The sequence below is a fragment of the Anser brachyrhynchus genome (genome assembly GCF_964034855.1).
Source record: "Anser brachyrhynchus genome assembly, chromosome: 8".
In the NCBI taxonomy this organism is placed as follows: Eukaryota; Metazoa; Chordata; class Aves; order Anseriformes; family Anatidae; genus Anser; species Anser brachyrhynchus.
Window position 1 is genome coordinate 19,072,010 of NC_137702.1, and position 18,892 is coordinate 19,090,901.

The 18,892-nt window shown below is 37.4% G+C and overlaps 1 long non-coding RNA gene across 1 annotated transcript in view; it reads left to right on the forward strand.

Annotated features, from left to right (window-relative positions):
- Positions 1–10: 10 nt before the first annotated feature.
- Positions 11–18,892, forward strand: part of LOC308199431 — a 72,716-nt gene continuing 53,834 nt past the window's right edge. Inside the window, exons 1-4 of the long non-coding RNA XR_013954641.1 lie at positions 11–192; positions 1,989–2,096; positions 9,095–9,163; positions 9,616–9,742. This is a non-coding gene — a long non-coding RNA (uncharacterized lncRNA). The remainder of the gene's footprint in view (positions 193–1,988; positions 2,097–9,094; positions 9,164–9,615; positions 9,743–18,892) is intronic.

Here is an 18,892-nt window from a genome sequence, read left to right on the forward strand (position 1 = left end):
GCCCTCGTGATCGAGCTGGGCCGCGGCGGCGGCGCGCACGCGGCTCCTCCCGACTCCTCGGCTCGGGCTGACCCCGCTGCGCTGCGCTCCGGGACCCGCGCGGCGCCCCCCGGCCCAGCCCGGTCCCGACCGGTCTGTATGGCGGCTGCGGCGCCCCCGCCTCGGCGCTCCTCCGAGGGGTTAAAATAGTCTGTAAGTTGGAAGAGGCTATACAGTTTGTAGTTCACAGATGACCTATGCCGGAAATAAAATTCCAGGAAAGGATTTCTAGTGTGGAACATGTAACCTCAGTTCAGGATTTGGGCTCTGCATTAAAATATCTAGGAGAGAAGAATGGCAAGATGCACACAGTTGTAGTGGTGGATTTGCAAGGCATTTGCAGCTCCTGTGCTATTGCAGAGACTGCAGAGCTACTACAATGCTGCATAAATATATAGGAAAATGGTCTTTGTTTTTGTAACCAAAACTAGCTCAGGCAAAGAACTGTATGCTGCTGTACTGAAGCAGAGGAGCAGCACGTTTTGTATATTGTGTACTTACTGTACTTTCATTTATTTATTGATCTAACAAGGCTGTGTATTAGTCATTAGAAGTACATTCCTTCCACGCCAAAGTGGTGTTTTCCTTCCTAGTTCTTATGATGCATTTTGAATACCTTGACTATTTCTCTGTATTTCTGGTGTTACCTGAGCAATCTCAATTATCCGTAGTTATCCATAGGTTTGTGCCCAGTGCACCTCACCAATAAGCACACAGAGTAGGATCCACACAAAGGTTCTGATGCTTTTGCATTTCTGTGGTTTGAATATAAATTTGGTAGAAAAAATAAAATAAATGTTTGAAATAACAGTATGAAATTCTTTAATTTATACTGTTTAGCAAAGTTTGGCTTCTATAAGGGGAAAATGTCATTCTGTTAACTGGTAAAGTGTGGAAATAGGCATTCTGAAGAAGTTTTTTACTTTTGCTTTTCTGGAGAAATGTTACAGTTCTGTTGACGTTGATTCAGATAAGAAAACTGTTGAAGCATTTTGAAGTCTCACTTAAACTGAAATTATAATGACCATGTTTTCAGATAAGCGTCTGTGTATAGAGAACAAGGTTAACAATGATATTTACTTCACAAATCTATTGTTACAAGTGTTATATTAAAGTCTTAAGTGTGAGTTACAATCTATTAAAATAAAATGGCTACATGAACTTTTCCATTAACTCTTATTGGTCCTAACATGACAATGCCATGGTTAAACTGGCACAGTTTAAATATGTAAAAAGTTTATAGATATTTTTCAGAAAGGACAAATTAAAAAAAAAAAAAAGGAAAAAAGAAAGACAGCTTTGACAATAATGCATGCACATACAGAACAGCTCCTACTGATAGAGTATCTGTCATGTGTCTGCTTATTTTGCCCATCACTTACAAGACACGTTGTAAATCAAAACAAGAATGATCTGGAAGGGAAGAGAATTTATTCTGCTGAAACCATTGTAGAACAAATAATGTTGTTATGTGGAAACGAGGTCAAAAATATAAACAAATATTCATATTACTGACCTATATACAGCAGGAAAAATAGATTCTTCTAATTGAAACCATTTATAATGAGTTTTTACTAGAATAACACTCAACGTGGAGGTAATGGAGTAATGGAGGTGTTTGATTTTTAATTTACTGAAGGACTTGCTATAAATTTTTTACCAAGACTATCTTGACAAATTGTCATAAATGTTCTAAGAGAACAATATAAAGCCAAATTTACCATTTGCTTTGACACAGTAGTGACATTTTTATAGTCTTATATCCTTCATTTATCTAAAACAGATCACTGACCTTTCTTCAAATTTTCCTTCCTTTTGTGTGTGTGACTGAGCTTTAAAATGGATAGAGGAACTGTTTAAAGGAGAATTTGTGTTACTATTACTAAAGAAAAAAATTCAACAAAACAAATTTACTTCTTATATATTTTATTCTTATTATTTTAAAATAGAAGTACCTATCAAACATCCCAATATTTCCCTGAAACGAAGACAGGAATCTCATAGAAACACTATTCAACTGAAATGGATTGATGACGAACTGATATCTTCTGATGATGGTGAGCTTTCTGGGCTTGTAGTCATGAATGAATTACTGACGTTTGGAAGTCCTGGATCAGAATTTGAGTCTTACTTCAAGTTAGATTTAGGAAACATCTAGGTCCATGACATAGGGGGCTAGCATGAGTACATTGGTGTCAGTGTTTCTGGAGCTTTACAGAAAGCCTGGAATCTAAAAGGTGTGGAAATGTCATTTTTTTTCAGTGCTGCAGAATCAGTCTGAAATCAGGAAGTCTCAAGAGTTTTCAGGACTGAGGAATGAATAAATATTAAAATCCCCTGTGAAGGTTTCCAGAAGCAGGAATGACTTAAAAGGAAAGGAATTCAGATTAAACCAACAAGAATGTAAGCTTCCTGAAGATTTTCGAGGGTTTTCTCCTACTGTGAAAATTATTATTCTTTTTTTAATATTATTATTTGGGAAATTAGTCCAGCTTCAAATCAAATTTTTAAAATGTTTGCTTCTTCATGAATTGGAAGAATGTCATTCAACTAAGTCTATCTAGGCCCTCATGTGTCTCTGGAAAATGGCTACAGATAAAAACTCAAAGGATTTCAACTGATTACATAGAAGTCAACAGACGTTTTTAGGTGGTTTAAATGGGAGCTGTTCTGAGCTGTAATTGTGTCGTGCAAAATGTTAAATTCCATGTCTCTTCTGTAAACAGACTGGAGGGCAGATACTTTGAGGATAGCATCATGCACAATAGTGCAATTTTGCAAAGACTGAGTGTGTTTTCTAGCAAGACAATTAATGTCCTTGAAAAGAGGAAGGCTTAAACCCCATTTATATGCACTATAAGACTGATCTACAGATTATAGCGTGTCAACACAACAGTTCCTCACTAGAGGAACTGGCTTTCTGTCTTTTAAAAAATTGTTTACAGCTTCAATTGCTTGCATGATCTAAGTATCTTTAGTTGCACTCTGATGTGAAAGAGGACAGCAAAGGAAGTCTTTTGTTTTCTTTTTCTCTTGAGTTTCCAAACTAAACCCCTCCAGTAACAGCTTCATATTTAAGCTTTCTTTCTGTAATAGTGTTGACTAATTTAACAGATTGGGTAGGAGGAAGTGAATTTTTTTGTCCTTTTTGGGGTGTGTGTGAAGGGAATCTGCATAAACTAAATTACCAGCAGGATTTGTTGTGACATTTCCTGATAATTAATATCTTTGCAGAACAAAGATCAACAAAGAAATAATCATATGTGTGTATGTTTCAATTTCTAGGAGAACACATGATAATTAATGCTCCTAATAAGCAAGAGGGGCTTAGCAGAACAACAGGGATTATATTTATAAACAACTGTTTCTTGAAAAGACTTTTAGCCCTGTTCATGGACCATATCAGCACCTGTAAACACTATAGGCAATACTGATGGACATCAACTGTTTTCCCATTCAAACTGTTCTCTACAAAGGATTTTTATAATTTTAATTTCTGTACTTGTTTCCAGCTGCATTTAATTAACACTGGAACATTATCACTTTGGAGATTAAGTACTTAAAGGCAAATACGGTTCCATGAAAACCATTTGTTCTTTACATTAGATAATTGAACACAAGCCTAAAGAAAGTGAAAATTATTGTGTTCATTAATATGTTTTGTACTGTTTTCGTGATTAAAAAGAGATGTACAGCCCCTAGTTTCCAACAGTGAAACTTGTAGACCTGTGAAACAGGATTAAATTTCAGTACCTTTCCTGAAAACTATTTTCCTTTGTATTCTTATTTTAGGTTAGGTATTGTGGATTGAAATTCATGAGACTGGATTAAGTTTTCATTTGTATATCTTCTGAAAAAAAATGAAATTTAGACTAAAGTAACTTTTCTAATGATAAGGAAATAAGATCTAAATTTCAAATCATTGTGACAAATTCTCTCTGGATGTTTGTTTTATGCAGGTATGTTTTGTAATATTAAATGAAATAAAATGCTCAGAAACAAATATTTTGTAAGTTGAAATGAAGCAGTAGTTCTACAAATAAGTCTGAAATTTTGAAACAAGAAAGAAGTAATATCTGTTTTTGAATATGATAGTGTTTTCCTTTAAGCATTAGACTATGTAAAACCAAGGGTAAAGATATGTCTAAAGAAAGCAGATTAGTAATACATTAAAAAATTGTTTTTTCTCTAGTGTTCTAGATGTCCACATTTGATTTCAACATTATAACCATGTGTTTCACAGATAAATACAATATTATTATTTTTTTTTACTACTTTTTTTTTTAATTTTAGTTTTACTATTGTGTTCTACTGCGGAACAATATGAAGTTCAAAAGAATTCTCTAAGACTTGTGGAAATGCAAATGTTTTGCAGCCTTCACCTAAGCAACACCTGCCACCCCACCTTAATGTATCTATCTTATTAAAGCTGTGAGGCTTATGTCATCATTACTTTATGCAATGTGCATTACAACTGTTTTTGATACTCTTTCCAAATACAACAGGCTTTAAAGATTTCCAGCTATTATAGCTAGGTGAAAAGAATCAGTCACATCTTAACAAGTTCTGATTTAAATACTTACAAATGAAAAAGGTCCATTTTGACCTCTGTGAAATGCAACCAATTTAAAGGCATAATACTTTTTTTTTTCCCAGACTATTCCAGCAGCTACTATTTCTTTTAAAATTGATTAAAAAATAAAACACATTTGAATAAAAAATTGTATATAATTCAGGAAACATTTGACACATCTTATTTACTTCAGAAAGATTATTTCCATGGAGGCTTAAAATGTGCTAACTCCTTGAGGAGGAAGACATAAAACATAATTTGTAAATCAAAATCTTCTGCAAATGTAAACAGAAATTGTCTGTGGAGCAAAACCCATTATAGAGTTTCTAAAAAATTTCCCCAGTGCTGAAACATTTTTAAAAATGACTGTCTTTTAAGTGCCTAAAATGGTAACTAACTGTTGGATACCTGGTTATGCACTTTTTTTGGAAAGTCACTTTATGAATATCCCTGGTTCTCAATGGCATGATAAGCTGGACTGATTCTGTGACTTCCTGTGGGTTTTTGTTTGTTTGTTTGTTTTTGTTGTTTTTTTTTTTTTTTACAACTGCTTAGTACTCTGTGAAATACTATTAAATTAAAAGGAGATTTTAAATGCATCAAAGCATGCTAATCAGTGCTCCTATATTACAATTTTACAGAGCAAGTTTCCTAATGACTGCATAATGTGTTTGTACTGCAATGTGATTTCACTTCAGTTTTTTTGAAAGCTTAATTGTGCACAGCTGCCTGGATTTTGATGATGGACAGATGATACTTAGTGACTTCCTACTAATCTAGTGTCCAGAGGGACCTGAAGTGTATTTTAACTTGTTTACTTCAATTTAGTTCTGATAAGAGGGACTGGGCTATCATCAGCCACTAATGATTTCGTGCTGTGATTTTACCTTGTGTGCCAATTAAATGCTAAACGAGTGTGAACCAGTATCAGGATTGTGGAAAATTTATTATGCATATTATATAAGAGTGTATTATTAATAGTATTCCATGTTTATAGAGCTTCCATCATGTAGGGATCTCAAATCCACTTAAAATGTCTGGGACATTCAGTTCTCTAAAAGGAAACTGAGAGACTCTGGAAAAAACATTTAAATTTATGCAACAAAACCTGAACTAAATCTAGGATTACTACATTTATACACCTCTTTAGACACTAAACACATTTCCAAAGACTAAAACTTGCTAAGTATTAGGCTGTTTGCTAGAAATGGCTATTGCAATGAATAGTAAAACATAAAGATACAATCTTTACAGTGGAAATAAAACTGTCATTAATGCTTCTTTGTGTAACTTGTAAAGAATAGGAAGTTCTTCTGTAATCCAAGGCTCTGGTGATCAGGTTACTGCAATATATGTCAAGTCAGCTATGGATACTGATGACAAAGTCTTTAACTAATGATTTATATTTATATGAATAATGTTTTATTTGAAATACCTATCACTGGGGATAAAGTAAAACATTTCATTTTGGTGGAAAAAGTTGTGACCGGTTTTGATGCAGCCACGTGCTGCAGCTGAGCGAGGGATCACGGCGGGCAGGCACTTTTCTGCATCAAGGCCACTTGAGGCAGCCAAGGGGGCCACCACGACCCGGGGGCCCTTTCTAGGGCAGCTGATGAGGCTTGGGAGAAGCCCCCCCAGCTGTACAAAGGCAGCCCCTAGGGAACGTAAGCGACCAGGAGCACGTTGAACAGCACGGGCAAACAGGGCATGGTGCGTCAGTCATGGCATGGTGCGGCAGTTTGTGCAGGCAGGGCTAGCAGGGAGGGCTGAGGATCCCTCCTCACTCAGGAGACCGGCTCACCTCAGCTGCCTCCCAGACACCAAATGTAGCCATGGTCACCGCCAGGTGGCAAGTGCTCACCGAAGAGCTCACCAAAAAGACCGTGGCAACCCAGACCCAGTGCCTGCCCAAAAATGTGGCTGTTAGGTCTCTGACTGCAGGGAGTGCCTGAGCCTGTTGCTGCCAGTGGAGGGTGGCAGAGATACTGCCTGCGTGAGGTGTGAGCAGGTGGAGTATCTGGTCAGCCTGGTGGCAGAGCTCAAGGTCAGACTGAACTGTTCAGGACACTGGTAGGAGGGTCGCTTGGGAGCCAGTCCTGAAGGGCAGTGGGGTCCAGGAAGGCTGGATGCTCCTCAGGAAGGAAGTCTTAATGGCACAGGAGCAGGCTGTCCCCGTGTACCATAAGATGAGCCAGCAGGGAAGAAGACTAGCGTGGCTGAACACAGAACATTTGCTGTGTGTCTGGAAGAAAAAGAGAGTTTATGTCTGGTGGAAGAAGGGGCAGACAACTCAGGGAGAGTACAAGGAAGTTGCTAGCGTATGCAGAGGCAAATTCAGGAAGGGTAAAGCCCAGTACAAGCTCAATCTGGCCACTATGGTTAAGGATACAAAAAATGTTTTTATAACTACTTATTAACTACTATTAACGGCAAAAGGAGGGCCAAGGAGAATCCCCATCCTTTACTGGACGCAGGGGGGGGAACACGACTACTGAGGTTAAGAAAAAGGCTGAGGTTCTTAATGCCTTCTTTACATCTGTCTTTACTAGCCAGACCACTTATCCTTGGGATACTCAGCCTCCTGACCTCGAAGTCTGGGATGGGGAGAAGAAAAACCCCTGCACAGTTCAGATGGAAACAGTTAGAGACCTGCTGCTCCACCTGGACTCTCACAACTCCATGGGGCCAGATGGAATCCACCTGAGGGTGTTTAGGGAGTTGGTGGATGTGATTGCTGGGCCACTTTCCATCATCTATCGGTGGTCATGGTCATCCGGAGAGGTCCCGGATGACTGGAGAGTTGCTAAGGTGATGCCCATCTATAAGAAGGGTCATAAGGAGGACCTGGGGAACTACAGGCCTGTCAGCCTGACCTTGGTGCCAGGAAAGGTGATGGAACAGCTCATCTTGAATGCAATCACACAGCATATGTGGGACAACCAGGGGATCAGGCCCATTCAGCATGGGTTCATGAAAGGCAAGTCCTGCCTGACCAACCTCATCTCTTTCTATGACCGGGTGACCCGCCTGGTGGATGAGGCAAAGGCTGTTGATGTAGTCTACCTGGACTCCAGCAAGGCCTTTGACGCGGTCTCCCACAGTATTCTCCTGGAGAAGCTGGTAGCCTATGGCTTGGACAGAATATACTCTTTGCCGGGTTAAAAACTGGCTGGATGGCTGGTCCCAGAGAGTGGTGATGAATGGAGTGAAATCCAGCTGGTGACCGGTCACCAGTGGTGTTCCCTAGGGGTCACTGTTGGGGCCCATCCTCTTTAATATCTTTATTGATGACTTGAATTGAGGGAATTGAGTGCACCCTCAGTAAGTGTGCAGATGACACCAAGTTGGGGGGAATTGCCGATCTGCCGGAGGGTAGGGAAGCCCGTCAGAGGGACCTGGACAGGATGAATCAATGGGCAGAGGCCAATGGGATGAGGTTCAACATGGCTAAATGATGCGTCCTGCACTTTGACCACATCAATCCCATGCAATGCTACAGGCTTGGGGCAGAGTCGCTTGAAAGCTGTACAACGGTAGAGGACCTGGGTGTGCTAATTGATGCTCGCATGAACAGGAGCCGGCAGTGTACCCAGGTGGCCAAGAAGGTCAATGGCATCTTGGTTTATATAAGGAATAGTGTAGCCAGCAGGACCAGGGGGGTGATCGTCCCCTTGTACTCTGCTCTGGCAAGGCCGCACCTCGAGTACTGTGTTCAGCTTTGGGCCCCTCACTACAAGAAGGACATCGAGGTGCTCGAGCATGTCCAGAGAAGGGCTGCAAAGCTGGTGGAGGACCCGGAACACAAGTCCTATGAGGAGCGGCTGAGGGAACTGGGGTTATTTAATCTGGAGAGGACAAGTCTCAGGGATGACCTTATTTTTTCTCCAACTCCCTGAAAGGAAGGTGTGAGGAGCTGGGGGTCGGCCTCTTCTCACGGGTAACTAGTGATATGACCAAGGAGAATGGCCTCAACTTGCACCAGGGGAGGTTTAGGTTGGAAACTAGGAGACATTTCTTCTCAGAAGGAGTTGTCAGGCACCGGAAGGGGTTGCCCAGGGAAGTGGTGGAGTCACTGTCCCTGGGGATGTTTAAGGAAAGGTTGGATGTGGTGCTTAGGGACATGGTTTAGCGGGTGATACTGGTAGTAGGGTGATGGTTGGACCAGATGATCTTGCAGGTCTTTTCCAAGCTTAATGATTCTATGATTGCGTAAAAACAGCAATTTTGCAAAACAAAACTCAATTCTAATTTGGAATCTGAGGATATGGGGCATACTTTTTAAAAACATTTATCTGGCAGTCGTTTAAAGAGTAAATATGTAGTCATTGAAATGGTGGTGAGATTTTATATTTATTTCACTTATAGTAGTTGAAGCTTTCATAAGCAAAATGTTTAGAGTACATAGACATCTATAGATGTTCACATTTTTGTGTTTTTTTGTTTGTTTTTGTGTGTGTTGTTTCAATACCTTTTCTGAAGAAATTCATTCATCTGTCTACTGAAGCACCACTTTCTCTGAAGATGTAATTGCAAAGCACCATATTTAAGGTAAGCAGCTGGCTGAAAGCAGGCCTTTTCCAAGAAGCATAAAACAAGTCAAATAAGTCAGTCTATCACAGAATTTAGAAACCTTTTACTAGGAAATTATTAGACAAATAATTACTAGAAAAGATTGGGTTAATACAGAACTACCTCAAAATGTAACCAGTAACAATTAAAGAAAATTGTAATTGTACATTCTGTAACTTATCTGAATTGATATAATTTAATTGCAACAGATGAAAATTGAGAAAATATTAATGCGGCTACAGAGATGATGAACTCTTATGCAACACTGCTTGTCAGTCACAGAATAATTGAAACATGAAAATTATTTCCTAATAATATTCTCAGTCAGTAGATATGAAAGCAAATTAAGTTTAATTTCCTTTTGGCTGATATATAGCATAAGTTAAATAAGTGAGATATCAAATCTGATGGTTAGTCCAAGCATTTTTCAGTATATTTCAGGTCTCACATTGAAACTCTTGTGATTTCAATGGATTGTTGTACCACGTTGATGTGGTATGACAGGCCTCTGGGAACCTCAGAGACCCAACTGGATGGCAAAAATCACTTGCAAGATAGGTAATAATGCGGATTTGTTGCTACATCTTTGGTGTTTCAAGCTTTCTGTTATTTGTTTATTTTTGTTTGTGGTGTTGGTTTGTGTACTTTGCAATGTTTTTGGAGGCCATCTGTTCTCTACTTTGGCTAGACTGTTTCTAGACATAATGCTGATCCACCGTCAAGGCAGTGGTCTCTAAGAGATAATTTGCTTAGAAGTTTGTTTATGTGGAATGACTGAGGTTACAGAATAAATATATCTGGTTGTTTTATTTTCATGAGTTCTCTGGCAGTGTCTCTAAATTGATTGTCTGAAGCCAAAGTCCAGAGGTGAGCTCAGAAAGGACTGAGCACTTTAGAGCACAGTAGCTTTTTTAATGTAGGGCAAATAGAAGGACATTTCTAGCGTCAATATATCATCCAGACAAGACATTGTTTGCATCTGCCCACCTCTAACTGACTAGATTATTCTCATGTGGAATTCATACCAATAGGGGAAAAACTGTACTTTTTGTAATGTTTTCAAGGAGGACACCAGAGGGTGAGAAAAACCTCTAAGACAATTACTAAAGCAATTAGCAAAACAATTGCCTGTTTATGCTGACAAACTAATGCAAAAAGTAAAGTACAATGAAAACAATAGCCCCTTGAAGTTAAAAGGGATGGTGAAAGACAGACACGGACCTCTGAAACTGCTTAAATGTTTGTACTTGAGGTAGAATCACTATGTGGAGTGGCCAAGCCACCAGCTAGGGTATGACACCTTCCCAGATGGGACACTAGTGTCCTGGACAAGTGTTTTCTGTGTCTATGATGCTGATCTAAACTGGACCAAGGGGTAGGGCCTTGGTTGGTGTGTTGTGTGCAGGTGAGTGTGTTGTAGAACACAAATTTTAGAATAGAAATCACTATCCTGCTCAGTACATAATGTTTAGATTTTGTGTTACTTAGTGGTGTGGTCTGTTCTTGTTGCCACCCATCTAAACTACTCTCTGATGACTGAACAGAAAAAAAAAAATGAGGTGCATTGGTTGTGAACATAGAAATTATTCTTGCTGCTTTGGGATTATTACAGTTGTGTTGGCATGTGCATTGAATAGTGAGATTTCTGTTTTGATCTGTGTATTGGATGCACTGGGATCTCGGGTAGGGTCTGGATGCACATTGCAAGTGATGCATAAATAATGCATTAACTCTCTTTATATCACTCATTCTAATTCAAAAATGACATTGGGTCATCTGTCAAATCTGCACAGAACTGGAAGTTTTGCTTCAGATTTCAGTTTAAATGCAAATTTCATGTTGTGTGGGAACATGTTCTGAAGCTCATTTTGAAGTAAATTAGATAGCTGTCCGTTAACCTCAATCAGAATTGTTTCTGGCCTGTCTCCTTTCCAGAATGCAGAATCTTAAACAAGATTTTGCATTTAAATGCAACTATCAGTATAAGATTTTTATTCTTCCAGTGTAACTAGTGAGATGTAAATGAGAACTGTCTGTATCTACCGGTGTCTGACTTCCTCTTTTGAATATTTTAATTTACTAGGTTAAAAATAAATTACAATGTTCTATTTGCTTCATCAGATTGTGCATATTAATTCACCTATTCTACAATGCTTACTGCTAAATAAAATCGATTTACTTTTCATTTGCATAGTCAAGTATTTAAGTAGCTTTTGTCTATTCATAATCACTCTTGAAAGGAGTTGAAACTGTGGTCAGTACAGTATTTTCTTATTTACAGGTAGTTCAAGTGTAATGAGTATGCACTAATATTTATTGAAATGCAATTTTTCTGTTCAAGAAAGAAGTGGAAGACCTACTACATTTTTGTACCCTTTTAAACACTAGTTCTTTGTTCTTTTGTCCTGTGTATTTGTGACATTTTCTTTTTAAAGCTGAAACATCTCGGAAGGCAAATGTACTCTGTAGACCCTGTGCTAGTCAAAGAACTGTCTTTTTGTTGTTTCTTCCGGAAACTGTGCTTTGAAAGAAATCACTGTTGTAGAACCAATTAGGTTCTTTAAGTAGATCATTTCTCAGTCACTGGAATAATGAATTCCATTTGCTCAAAGGGTTGCATTCACCCTTCAGTGGCAAGACAAACAAGAATTCATTGCCACAGCTAGGCAACCAGAATTATTTATGCATTCTTTTCAGAATCTTTCTTTTTTCATCTTTATTGGAATTCACCACAAAGATTATTGTTTAATAAGGGGGAAGTTCAATTGAAACCAAATAAAAAAGCACAAGTCTTTTAAACCAGAGTATATTTTTCAGAAGTGTCTTATTTGTCAAGCTGTTGCAAATTTGCCTTTTATTTTATTTTTGTTAGTTAAAATTAAAATGACTAATCTGTTTTCTTATTTATTTTTTTTTCCCATTTTGAAAAATTTTTCTGGACAGAGAAAAAAAATAAACTTTGGTTCTCAAAAGCAAGACATTTTAAAGTATATTTAAAGGTGTTCACAGGATGAATCACCATCCTCAAACTTTTTCCTTTTTTCCCATTTTAGCCTTGGTAAGATTGTCAGGGTCTACTATACCTGCTTAGATTTATTAGAAAAACAAAACAAAACAAAACAAATATATATATATATATGCCTAAGTCAGGGTTCGTTGCATCGTAATCAAACTTCTGGAAATGAAATTTGCGCCTGAACTGCAGTCATCTGACTACCTCAAGTAGCTATCTAAATCATAGAACCATAGAATCATTAAGGCTGGAAAAGACCTTCAAGACCCTACCACCAGTATCACCACTAAACCATCACAGAATCACAGAATCATCTAGGTTGGAAGAGACCTCCAAGATCACCTAGTCCAACCTCTGCTGTTGGCCTTCTTGGTCACCTGGGCACACTACTGGCTCATGTTCACATGAGCATCAATGCTAAAATGAAAATGTAATTATAGCATTTGCTTGTTTTCAGCTTGTTATTTATACATATTATTTATGAGTCAGAGTTCACAGAACATGTAGTTAATAGCAAGATCGTTTTGTAACATTAGAGTCTTTTTCATCTACCTTGAAACTTCCCAGTAAATTTAGTTAGGTAGAGCAGCTACAGAAAACACAGCAAATGATATTGGTTTTCTAATAAAGGTTAGTTGAATTTTAGAACTTAATAAAAGTAACTTTCTAAATATACTTCTCCACAGTTTGATGTTGTATTTTGCTCATTTTAATTTAGAGATTTATTTATATAATTGTAACAAATAAATGCCATAGGAGCTTGTGTTACATTTTTTGTTTTAGGTAGACATTTGTGAAATATCTATCCTTACTATATTGAGTTTAGATAAGTTATCAAAGCTCCAAAATCAGACTAGGGAGGGACACGATTTATAATTTATAGAATGCATATAGGAAAACCCTTAAACTCTGATTAGGATAAAGGACGTGCTTGTGTCAATATTTTAGCAGAAAGTGGAGTTGTGCAAGTTATACAATAACTTGTTTCACAGCATGATTTGGGGGTAGGGAGTAGTCTGTTTTGTTAATTTTGGGGCACATGAATCATCTGAAGCACAGTATCCTGCTTTGCTCTGATGATCTAGCATTCTGAGGTCAAGCCATTGATACATATCTGTTTTCTCTCACGTTGCATGAATATTAACTATCATCAGTAATCTCTAACATACTTGCTTCTGCCTCCTGGATATATTGTCATGATAGACTCCATCACCTACTGTATTCAAAATCTATTCTGTTCCTGTTCATAGGAGTTAGTTTTCAACATCAGGCAGAAGTGTTGCCTTGACAATGGCAACTTTCCAGTAAACTCATTTTCTGTGTGTAATTAGTGGAGCTGCAGGAAGAAGGACAAGATGTGAGAGATGTCATTTAACTTTTTTAATTAATTTACCAGCAAATTCTATGTCAATATTCTGTAGAAACAGTCTTTCCTAAAATATTTCAACTTCCTGAGGAAAATATCTGTAAAACCTGTACCTCTTAATCGTGATTTATTTCTGGTACTTTAGTATCATTCCTAAAACGTAAAGCTAAAGAGCGATGAAAAGTGTGAGGAGAATTTTAGCTGCTGATGATCTTTAATAAATTATTTCCCTTTCAACAAATACGTTTAGAGACTAGACAGTATTTGAAAGGGTCTTGTGCAGATGTACTGGATACTTTTCATGGGAAAAAATAGCAATTCTTTTCAAAGTTTTTTGTTGTTGTGTTTTTGTTGTTGTTGTTGTTTTGTTTTAAAGAAGTACTTTAGGAAGAAAAGCAAATTCCATCAGTCAGAAAAAAAAAAAAAAGTAAATATATTTTTTTGCTCAATGACTAGAGCTCACTTGAGTTTTCACAGCCCAATTCATATTTACTTTGACCCTGAGGAGAACAGTATTTCCCTCTTGTATTTAATAACAGAATTTTCTTTCCCCAGTTTCTTCCTGTGAGTCTGTGGAGACTGCAGTCTCCTCATTCATGAGTTTTAAATTGTGACAATAGCTTGAAAAAGTGCATGCCAGGTACTGTCATTTTTATCAGTCATTAATTGGTTTCATCTCAGTGAATTTTTTTTTATATATATTTTTTTAACCAAAACTGTACAACACTGAAAAATTTCACACACTCAGTGGACCAATTTGCCAATCGATTTTTTTATTTCCCCTGCATTTGCGCCCCATTGCTTCTTTATGTCAGGTGACATAAAGGCAGTGTGCTCATGTGGCTAAGAAGGCCAATGTCATCCTGGTTTGTATCAGGAATAGTGCAGCCAGCAGGACAAGGGAGGTGATCGTCCCCTTGTACTCTGCTCTGGTGAGGCCGCACCTTGAGTGCTGTGTTCAGCTTTGGGCCCCTCACTACAAGAAGGACATCGAGGTGCTCGAGCGTGTCCAGAGAAGGGCTGCAAAGCTGGTGGAGGACCCGGAACACAAGTCCTATGAGGAGCAGCTGAGGGAACTGGGGTTGTTTAGTCTGGAGAAGAGGAGGCTCAAGGGAGACCTTATTGCTCTCTACAACTCTCTGAAAGAAAGGTGCGGGGAGATGGGGGTTGGCCTCTTCTCGCAGATAGCCAGCGATAGAACTAGAGGGAATGGCCTCAAGTTTCTCCAGAGAAGCTTTAGGTTGGAAATGAGGAGACATTTCTTCTCAGAAAGAGTGGTCAGGCATTGGAAGGGGTTGTACAGGGAAGTGGTGGAGTCACCGTCCCTGGGGATGTTCAAGGAAAGGGTGGATGTGGTGCTTAGGGACGTGGTTTAGTGGGTGATATTGGTAGTAGGGTGATGGTTGGACCAGATGATCTTGGAGGTCTTTTCCAGCCTTAATGATTCTATAACCCCTTGGTTTTGAGGGAGGTAATTGTTTTCTAAGTCACTTGTTCGTCACTCATCAATGAAGGGGTTGTGCCCTGTGTTCTTCATTAATGCTTGGAATCATTAGCTTACAAATGGGAAAAAAAATAATAATGGTTTTGTTTTCATTTTATGTTTTCACACATATTTAGTGTTTATTAGTGTGTTTGAAGTAGGTTAGTAAGGGTGTATTTTGAATCTGTAGAGTCCTAATACATGACTCCAACATATAGATGATGCTTATCATATTTGGCCTGATGTGCATGACAGTAGTTAGACAAAAACAATTATTAGACTAAAGTCTATAAGATTGCTCCTATGCTAAAAGAGTAAAAATGAAACAAAAAATCAGTGTTGGAAGAGAGCCTTACTCCATGTATTCTTTACAGTTCTGTATCTCCATGTTCACAGTTCTGTATCTCCATGTTCATAATTTATCATCATTTATAATTTACGTGCATTTATCTTTTGGCACAGAGTACTGGCATCTGCTAGCAACTTTTTTTTTCTTAATTTCTGACGGAAAAAAAAATTATCAAATGTGGATTTGTGCATACTCCTATGCAATGATATAATGAATTTGAACCGTCTAAATCAAGAAACGTTTGTTTGCTAGGGCACACAGACGAAAACTAAGTAGACTGTGTTCATCAAAAGAACATGAGTTTTTTTTGTGTTTTTTTTTTTTTTCTTCTTCAAGTGATATATCCAACAGTCAAAAAAAGGAATCTGAAGAAGTGAGTTAAACCAAGCAAACATAGTTGTATTTCCACTGAGGGCTCCAAGTATTTCATAGTTGTTTGCTTTACTGTTCATAAAGTTTGTCCCTAACAGAGTTAAAATAAAAATAGGGCTTCTACTTTTCTAAAATCACCCTAGTAGAAGACAAACTGTCAGAATAAATAGATGGTCATTCCAGAATGGGTGTGTCTTTTGGGGTTGTTTATTTGTTTTGTTAATTCTGAAACTGATGAAAATTGCAGTTGATGGTACAACTCCCTTTCATTCATACATTAGAAATATAGGAAGTCTCCACAGTCAGCCTTATGACTGGAAAATTCTCTGTGACTGTAACGATTTCTTTGGGACCAAAATTGGACACAAAATGGACATAAAAAAATTACCTGTTGGCTAGGGAAAGAAGACGGGAAAACAATAGTTTTAAATACATAGTGAAATTTCTGTAGGCAAGCCCTACTTCTCTACCAAATATGCTTCCCGATTAATCAAATATATCTTTTCTGAGTATGTAGTGTCATAACTGAGTGATTAAACTGATGAACCTTTTCCTTTCAAGGGTAGCACACAATTTAAAGGCTTTAATTTCTTTAACCTAATATTGGGATGAGGTTTGAAAGGGAGGCCAGTGACAGCATAATGTAGAGTACTGATCTTTGGGAATCCTTCAGTCATAATTATGCCCCCTAAATGTCAACATCCATGTCAGACACCAGTGTATTCTGAAGATCTTGGTTATTTAGGTATACGCCATTAAAGTAATATACAGCCCTAACAAAAGGTAATTTAACTGCATGATTTCTCTTGTTTTCTAACTACACTTTATGTTGTTTGGTGAGAAAATGTCCAGGGAGTGTCAGAAAATCCTGTCATGGGTTTCAGAAATAATGTAAGACACATACCAGCCATGTGGCTGGCAGGGATTTTAATGGGACTTGAGAGGCTGAAATGGTGTTCTTCAATCAAGCATAAACTGTGTTACTGGAGAAAAAAATAAATCAATTGTTGAGGAGCAGTCTAATCTACCACATACTTTTTAGCACTTTTGATAAGCTGCATTATTTTATCACAGATAAATATATAATAATAATAATAATAAAAAACTTTGTTATAGTGTTTTTTTATGTGACAAGTATTTCAGAAGTCTATTTTTCTGTGCTTTCTTGTTGTTTTGTTTGTTTGTTTTCATGTGGGTTGCTTTTATTTTCCTTTTGAAGAAAACTTGAATCTTACATGGATATATGTGGCAGGAGAAGACCAGAGACAGGCCTGCCACAGTATTATGCATTGTGGCTGTAGCTTAAAACGGCCAGATGCTAGAGGGTCATCTGAAAGCAAGCCCCATGAGAAAGGTTCAGTCCTGCCTATGACCTCTTCGTTACAACAGGGTTTCTGCAAACCCTTCCACAGACTCAGATCACCACAAGCTCTTATTTATTATGTCTTCATTAACTCCTTGAGGGTAGTGTCCTCCTTCCTGTAAATGGATTTGCATACTACATAACAGTCAAGAAAGATGATGGGAATCTTTATGATTTTCAGGGCTACACATATACTTCCAAATAGTTGCTTTCTGATACATTCATTTTATTCATTCTAATTGCTGTGAAGAATCTTGTTAATTACGCATCAAGTATAGTTCATTGCATGAGTTTGTTTTCTCCTTTATTAGGCAGACATAAAATCAAGGGAAAAAAAAATGTAGTCAATAACTTTCATCAAGGATGGGGTAAAGGATTGTGTTGATGTATTTTATATAACATTTGAGAACAAAGTTTTTGGTGAATTCTGTCAAAAACTATGATATAGTCTTAGCTAAAATGATGTGATATCAAATCTGTAAGATCTAAGTGGGAAGTTTCATGTGAAGAGCTGGTAGGCATCAGGATTTTATATGTCGTGATAATCAGCAACACACACAACAGTGAGAGAGCAACGACAACTTTCTACAGAATTTAGTATCCTCCCATCCCCTTTATAATTTATAGTCAGAAGCGCTCATTTCCTATTTGCTATATATAATAGATAAGTTTTATTGGTTCATTTGTTATTTTAACGACCATATGTTATGAAGCAAAATCAATAGCAGAAAAACTAACAGAATCAAAATTGTGTTGGGAAAAACCATGCACGGCAGTTAATGTACAAGTTACGTAAGTTTCCTTCTGTATTTTCTTTTAAAAAAAAAAATACTGGAAATCTTAAAAGCTTTTCATCTATCTTAGTCAAACCATACTTTTGAAGAGTGAAGCAATTGAAGAAACCTAGACATTTATTTTACTTTAAGGAAAAAGAAATTATCAACTGGGTACACTGGTAAACATTAATGCAAGTGAAAAATCAAGAAATTACTGTTAGTGCTTTGCCACACTTTGAGTGTAGAAACATTTCTTGTCCTTTTCCTCATATTAAAATGGAAAATGGAGAAAGGCTTTCCTTTTTTTTTCTTTAATTCTTCTAACATTATGACAATATGAAAAAAAAGTTCATAAAATATAAGCTGCACATCTATAGACTGCTCATGAATAATTTCAACTTTCAAGATCCCACAGAAATGTGACGGTAATCCTACCTGCTTCTACTACTTTTCTGTATGTCTATGTTCTCTTGCAGTGGTTGATTAGAGAAAAGCATAAATATTCTCACAGCACTTCATCAGTCTTTTTTTATTCTCTTCTCTTTTCTCTCTATTCCCTTGTTGGCTTTCTAAATTCAGTAGTAAACTATCTTAAAAGAGAAAAAAAAAAAGAAAAAAAAATGAAAAAAACAGAACAGAACAACAACAACAAAAAAACACCACAATTTAAGTTTGTGAGTATCATCTAGGATATTTACCTCTGAACCTTTTCAAGACAAAAATTATGATTAGAAAATAACTTTTCTGGGTATGAGAAGTAACAAGTTCACAGGAAAAAATATATTTTGGGTTGAAATCAGCCGTTTAATCCATTTATTCAAACGTTAATCCATTCAAACCAACCTTAGACTTAAAAGTCTTCAAAGAGAAGTGAAATAGCCACCAATTGAGTAAGCAACTCTATTCAAGCTTCATTACCCAACCTTGTTATGAATTTGGCACAGGCTAGTTCTGAAGAATTGTGTTGACTCTACATTTTTTTCTTG